The sequence below is a fragment of the Podarcis filfolensis genome (assembly GCF_964270895.1).
Source record: "Podarcis filfolensis genome assembly, chromosome: 14".
NCBI lineage: Eukaryota > Metazoa > Chordata > Lepidosauria > Squamata > Lacertidae > Podarcis > Podarcis filfolensis.
The window spans coordinates 17,919,685-17,927,511 of NC_139616.1; the positions used below are offsets into that span (position 1 = coordinate 17,919,685).

The following is a 7,827-nucleotide window of genomic DNA, read 5'->3' on the forward strand; positions in this document are numbered from 1 at the left end:
CACCTTAATGCTGGACGTTGTTGTTGTTGTTACACGTTGTTCCAATCTCTGCATGGTAAGAGACTCCAGGGATTCTAAGCACTTTTTCCAGGCTTTCAGTTTCCTTCCTGTCTATCTATCTATATATCTATCTATTGGTTTTTACATATATTTTCCAAACAGAACAAATCATCTCATCTCATCTTATACATCATTTTGGCTATTTTAGCCTGAGACTTCCATCAACCACATCTTATGATTTTCAAACCTCCTCTCTTAATCTTACATTTGTTATCATAACTATTACTTTTAATAATCAGTAACTTAAAATCCATTCTCATAAGTCTTTTCTGCAATATTTCATATGGTTCTCCTTCCAAACCTCTTGTAATCCTACAAGTAGTCAATTGATTACAATTGTCTTTCGAATAACTCACATATTTACTCCACTTTTAAGAATTCCTGGTTTCGAATTCTCCCTGTCATCTTATCCAATTCTGCATAGCCCATTAATTTTGTCTGCTATTCCTCTTTCGTCGGTAGTTCTTCCTGCTTCCATTTCTGTGCCAATAATACTCTTGCTGCAGTTGTCGCATATAAAAACATTTTTTTATCTTGTCTATTAATGTCAGTGAAATGCTTCTTTTTTATTTTACAAATGTATATTTCAACATCTTTTTCATCTCATTATAATTCATTTCCCAGAAGCATTTCACTTTCTTACATTCCCGGCTTTCAGTTTCCTTGGAATGAGGGTCAGAGGAGACTGTGGTGTCTTTCGCATGAATGGCTTTATTTACACATACATTATACAACTTGACGACCGGGGAGGGGGGCGGGCTCACAGCATGAACCCCACAACATTTTGCTTCTCCATTTGGATTCCAGGCAAGCCCCCAAGTCACAGCTTTGGATCCAGCAAGGAGCAGACTGTGTCTCCTGCTTCTATTATCAGACCAGCTCAGTGTCAAACTGCAACTACACATGCAACAGATGGAAACGAAGTGCTAGAGCCCTGGGGTGGTAAATCAGGCTGTGTCCCGTGCAGGCTGGGGCTGGCGGCAGCTGCAGTCCGCAACCTCAGAGTTGTGCCAAGTTGACAAAGACTCCTCTAAGCACATGTTTTGAGGAGAGGCTGTTGACGGTGGCTAGATGGAATCCATTGTAGCTTTTACCCTCAGCTCTCTACACTAAGAGAACGGAGACTCTCAGTGCCTGTTTTGATTTACTGAAGGACGCAAAAAAAAAAAAAAAAAAAGACTGGGGTTGAATTGCGTCAAAAGGCAGCTGCAGCTTCTTACAGCCAAACAAAGAATCTGCTCTATTATCTATGGAGAAATAAAACTCCGGCATGAGGAACCAAAGCTCTTTGAGTAAGGCTCAGCTCTTAAATTAGGCCCTGGCTACTCCTGGCCGTGGAAGCTTTGAAAACTCAGCATCTACCAACAATAGGTTGGGAATGAACAAGTGCTTCAGGAGCTCATCTTGAGCAGCAGCTCAGACACTGGCTCTCAACCACATGAGGAAAAGCCAGCCATATTAGTTGGACCAGCAGCACCAGAAGCCGAGGTGTTGGGTACCAATCCGGGCTGCAGCATCCTAGGTGAGCTTGCTGGCCAGGTAGGGTTAGCATCTTACGTACCATCAAGCACAGAGGGCACCCATTGGCATAAGTTTGCCTTTACTGATTTATATTTGTCGGTGGCCATTCGGAAAGAATTACTATGATTTAAACAGGAATATGCAAGACATTTCACCATAGTGGGGTAGATTGCGACCAGGTGGCCTTTGTTAAAGTAAGGCAAGTGGCCGCTGTACCCTTGAGCCAAGCCCTGCTGAACTGAGACCTTCAGAGGCACTGACTCTTAAAGCTGTACCCTGCCCTGCAGAACGCAAACCCCACAAAACACACCACACTTCACAAGCCCATTAGACTGCTTGTCAGCAAGTGAGACTGACAATGAGGAGACAATGAGGAGTCACAATCCTGAGTAGGCTCCAAGTCCTTAGTGAAGGCTGGGCCCATTAGAGTGAATGGGGCAGCGCCCCACCAAGCTCAGTTAGCCTTAAGCCAGCCCCCAACCCACCAGCCTTCTTGCTTACAACCTGCCCACAGGTTGTCACTGCCTGCCGACTCCTTCCTCCTAAGTCCCTTGCAGAACTCAGCAGGGAGAAGGATGGAGCTAAACTAGAATTAGCTTGCTGTGTCCTTGGCTCTTCCTCCACCTATCCTTGACCTCCCTGCTTTCTGCCCCACCAATGGCTACCAGTTAACACTGCACCTGAGGAGGTGCAGAAATTTGGGACAAGTAGGCTGGATGCACAAGAATAAAGGATCTCGGTTCAGCCTCCGACGGCAGAACCAGTTGCTTCCTTGGTATTCTCTGAAGTTCTGCAGCTGAGGCCTGCTTTGCTCCATCACACCTTGTCTGCTTCTGCTCAAGGTCAGCATGGGATGGAGTCCAGCTTGAATCTCCTAGTGTGGTTCCTGTTTCCCCCCATTTTGGAAATTAAGGTGGTTGTATAAGGAGGTTCTTTATATTCACAGCTGCTATATAGCCTTTGTGGTGTAGTGGTTAGAGAGTTAGGTTCAAATCCCCATTCAGCCACAAAGCTCACTCGGAGACCTAGGGCCAGCCACAGTCTCTCAGCCTGACCTACCTCACAGAATTATTGTGGGGAGAGTGAGACACACCCTCCAACATTTCTCTGATGAAAATAGGGACATCAATAATAATAAAAACAACAACAACAACAACAATTTATTTGTAACCTTCCCATCTGATTGGGTTGCCCCAGTCACTCTGGGAGGCTTCCAACATATGTAAAAACACAGCAAAACATTAAACATTAAAGAAACTTCTGCTGCCTTCAGATGTCTTCTAAAGGCTGTATAGTTACTTGTCTCCTTGGCTTGGGGGTTGCATAACTCTGTACCTTCTAACATTTCTCTGATGAAAATAGGGATGTCTTAAGGAAAAGGGTTTGCAAGAAGATCAAACCTATCCATTCTTAAAGAAATCAGCCCTGAGTTCTCACTGGAAGGACAGATCGTGAGCTGAGGCTCCAATACTTTGGCCACCTCATGAGAAGAGAAGACTCCCTGGAAAAGACTCTGATGTTGGGAAAGATTGAGGGCACAAGGAGAAGGGGATGACAGAGGATGAGATGGCTGGACAGTGTTCTCGAAGCTACCAGCCTGAGTTCTTGAAGCTACCAGCCTGAGTTTGACCAAGCTGCGGGAGGCAGTGGAAGACAGGAGTGCCTGGCGTGCTCTGGTCCATGGGGTCACGAAGAGTCAGACACGACTAAACGACTAAACAACAACAACAGCAAGGAAAAGGGGGACATTCCAGGATCAAATCAGAGACCAGGACAGCTTCTTTAAATCCGGGGCTGTCCCTGGAAAATAGGGACACTTGGAGGGTCTGCAAAGGGGAGCATAGGAAACATGTGCACCACCTTGAATGCCTTGGAGGAAAAGCAGAATATAAATGCAATGAATAAAGCACTCCTCCAGACCAGGCGCTAATCCATATACAACTTCTCCCTGCCCCCCTCCCACCCCACAAGCTCATAATGTCTCACCTGGAGTACTGCAAGATGGCATAAGCTTTAGTCTAGCTCGCAGCAGCCTTATAATTGGGGGTGGCTGAACAAAAGCCAGGTCAGACCCTCATAATGATTGAGATAGAAATTGGCTGGGAGCTGCATTGCTTTGCATGGACCCTCTCTCCCAGTGCCAGATATGAGAGAGGAGGAAGAAAATTGTCAGTGGTGTAAGAGGCCTGACCTTTTACTGCTTGTTTGTCCCTGAACCTGCCACATCTGCTTGAGGAAAGAACCCTTTCCCCCTTTTTCATAGCTCTCGGCTATCATTTGTTGGGGAGCTGGCTGTTGTTTCCATTCCTGAGAAACCCTTTTTGAACAAGAGAGATTGAGCTGATGACAAAACCAGGCCCTCTTACCATCAGGCCACAGAACCTGGGGAATAATATATCTGTTGCTGGGTGAATTCCTCAGTAACAGGGGCCCTAGGCTGGTTTTCACCCTCTCACTCTGCTCTCATGTAAGAAGCTTGCTTTGGTAGGGGAAGGAGAAAGAGGCTTCAAACAAGCATGGCGCACCCTGTGGTTTACGGCATGAGGGTAGCTCATGTCAGGGTAAATGAGCGAGGTCAACTGCAGCTATACTAGAGAAGTACTTCACTGTCCTTGGTTGAGCAGTGCATGAATAGCAGAATGAAATGAAGCCGCAGACGGGCAAGGAACAGTGTTTCCTCCGCCTGCAACATCTTCCACATGGATATTTCCAGGCCTTCCGACATTAATGCTACAGTGCTACCTCGGGTTACATACGCTTCAGGTTACATACGCTTCAGGTTACAGACTCCGCTAACCCAGAAATAGTACCTCGGGTTAAGAACTTTGCTTCAGGATGAGAACAGAAATCATGTGGTGGCGGTGCAGCAGCAGCAGCAGGAGGCCCCATTAGCTAAAGTGGTGCTTCAGGTTAAGAACAGTTTCAGGTTAAGAACGGACCTCCGGAACAAATTAAGTACATAACCAGAGGTACCACTGTATTTCATAAAGGCTTTGCTTATGATCTCCCCACATCATCTCCCTTCCGCAAAATCTCACATCTCTCCATCATTTCCTTTGGCACCGAGGGCTGGTGTTCTTTGTTTCAAGGTGTTCCGGCAGTCGTTTATCGAGAGTGCTTGTCTCTTATTTCACAATTCAGGGGGGAACAGATGTCTGTGGATCTACTGTAACTGAAGATACTATCTGGAGTAACAAAGAGGGGGAAATTTGATTCAGCTGACATTTGAAGGTGAATCTACCAAATTAGCAAATGGGGAAGGGGATTAACTGAAACACAGGCCTCCTTCAAAATGTGCAGTTATCAGAATTTTCAGATACAGATCTCTAACGAATGCTTTCAAAAAATTATACATTAAGGGAAATTGTGAACAACCATGAATATATTTGTGAAATATAACACACTATACCATTAGAAATGCTAATGGTGAAGCAATATAAAAACGCCTTGAATGAATAATTGGGGAAATTGCTTGCAAAAATGTGTACAATAGTCAAAACTGCCTACAGAAATATGTTTAGTACCAGACATTTGCACTAAAATACTGATTCTCATATGTATTTTTACAAAGTAATAAATCGCTACAGAAATATGGATAACTGAATTTAATGCTGGGAAAAGTAGAAACTGAGAGAACCGAATTAACAGATCCATCCATTCAGTGCTATTTTTCTAGAAAAAGAGGTGCCAGAGCTCACCATCAGTGCCTTTCTTGTTCTCTTATAATGGCAATGGCGCCCATCTGAGAGTTGCTGGAACTGAGTTCTAGTGAGTTACATCTGAAAAAACACCCTGTGTCAATTCTTAATCAGCTGCCCCTCTGCCCCCCTGGCTACGCCCATGGCAACGTGAGTTCCTCTTTGCTACCCATGAATATCTGAAAATAAGCACATAATACAGATCTGCAATGAGATTCTAACTCAAATAAGCTCACCCTGCAGCCACTCAAGGATGCAGAGAGCTGTGAAACTGTCGTAAGAAGGTATTGTTCGTTTCCAAGCATCAACTCTATTCTATTCAAAACATCCAACATTTTTTTTTACAAATGCACAAATCAACAATATGAGGCAGCGATGGGGAACCTCAGTCCTGGGGCGGACTCTCCCCTCAGTCTGGCCCTTGGGACTCTCCCCAGAACACACCTTTTCTACATCTACACCAATGGCTTCACACATTTTTCCAGGCTGGAATGTGTCCTTGAATACTGATACTTTTGCTTGTCTTAAAGGTGGATAGTGTCTCTCTGTGTGTGTTTGGAAATTAACCTATTGTACAAAAGCAGAATTAGCATTTATTTCTGCACCCACCTTTCAATGCAGCCCTAATACGGTACAATGTGATCAAATTAAAAGCCACCCTCAAAGCCTGCTGCAAAAAACGTTTTCACTGCCCAATGAAAAGGAAGATCTTGGGTGTTCTACATCCTTGGTGCCACAACAGAAAATTACATCTTCCTCCTGCCCGCTCGCTGAACTGAAAACAGCTTTCTTCTTTCCAAGGTCAGCACTCTGCACTGACACACACAACTGAGGACAGGGATCCTAACAACAAGATATGGTTGTGTGTGTGCAGATGTAGGAAATCTCATTTCATGTCAACAACGCTAGGCATGAGGTCAAGAGTAAATAGGCCTCCCACCAATAATTGAAAAGGCTCGGGAGGAATGGGATGGGATGGAGAAAGGTTTGCTGGTTATTTACTGTGACAGCAAGGCAGATCTCGAACTGGTTGTTCGTAGGGTTGCTAACACCATACTGGGTACCATGGTTGTCTTATTTCATAACATTCCAAAAATGGAACTCTTTGATTTCAGCTACTTTCAGTCAATGCAGGGAAACCCATGGAGTTTTAAGTTGGATCCAAACACTCAGTAAACAGCAGGGATATTGATTTGTCTAACCTCCCACTAAAACATATTTCCCAAGCACTGAAAGAAGAATTCAAGTTGCAACACTTATTCCCAAACTTATGAAAATCTCGATCTGTTGACAGAACAGACAGCAAAGTGGCTTTTGCTGTTCTGTTTTCACAAGCATGAAATCCCAATAGTCTACAATGTGGGCCCTACATGAATCCCAAACATTATAAATTTTGGGACCTTGGTAAGTCCAGATCACATCTCTTTTAAAATGGCCCAAATATTGCAGCGAAGCATTTCTTGGAGAGCTTTAGTCCAGCAGTGATTAACCTTTTCTAGCCAGTTGTCCAGATCCTTAACCCCCCCCCCAAGTGTTGTAGATCATTTTGAATTTTTGACCAATGAAGACATTGTGGCTTCAGCTCCAAGTCAGCCTCCAAACCACACCCCTGCATGCGTGCCTCTTCTGCTTTGTGTAACATGCAGTCTGTTGAAGAGTTCTGGTGGACTCAGAGGTGTGCGCTGGGAAGTGATGTTATTGGCTCTCCATTAAATAGTGGTGCTCCATTTGTGCCCAACCCTGTCCCACTGCAACAGTGCAGCAGAACATAATGCCATTGTAGGGCCTTGTTGGAAGAGTCTAGGGTGCAGCCTGGATTTGACTGGAAAGGGCTATGTCTCTGCTTGGCTCTGCTCTCTGTGGGAGAGACCACAGTCTGAAATCTTGGAGTGCTGCTGCCAGTCAGAGTGGACAATACTGAGCGAGATGGACCAATGGCCCAACAGTACAAGGCAGCTTCCTATGTTCCTGTCACACGCATTACCACTGTTTTGGGTCCTTCACAGCAGAACTGCCTGGGTGGTAAGGATATGGAGGTGTAACATTCAGCTGCTTTATTTCTGAAATTGCACTGGTGTATTTTCCCTAGTAGAGGCATATCTCTGGATACACCAGTGTAGCAGCTTCTTCCAGATCCTAAAGTTCCTCAGCTGCCATATCTGGAGCATAGGATTGTACCCTTCACACTATATCCCGATCCTTTGGTTCAGCATTCCTATTTGAATAACAGTCTTTTTTCCTGCGATTTGTCTAACTAGACAAATCATGAAAGGAATATTTTTCTAGGTGGATGGTGCTTGCTTCTGGGGAATATATGCCTATTTAAAAGCACAGAATCAGAGATACTTCTTTTCTCACCCTCTGCAAGTGTTTATTGACCACTTATATAGAAAAGTATCCAAAATGATATCATTCACGTGTAGTAGCTCTTATATTCCATCACCTGCATGTGCATGGGTGGAACAGTTTGTAAGAACTGTTTGTAAAAGCCTTTGTAGCCTATGCAATGCTTGGAGAACCTTTTCTTTTCTGCTGAGGGCCACATTCC

At 44.5% G+C, this 7,827-nt stretch overlaps 2 long non-coding RNA genes across 2 annotated transcripts in view; both read right to left on the reverse strand.

Annotated features, from left to right (window-relative positions):
- LOC310749805 overlaps nucleotides 1-7,827 on the reverse strand; it is an 83,001-nt gene that overhangs the window by 35,130 nt on the left and 40,044 nt on the right. The window lies entirely within an intron of this gene.
- On the reverse strand, nucleotides 840-5,462 carry LOC310749821. Its single transcript, XR_014541821.1, has 3 exons — nucleotides 5,280-5,462; nucleotides 4,620-4,766; nucleotides 840-1,207 (listed from the first exon to the last, which is right to left on the reverse strand). It is a non-coding gene; the product is annotated as an uncharacterized lncRNA (long non-coding RNA).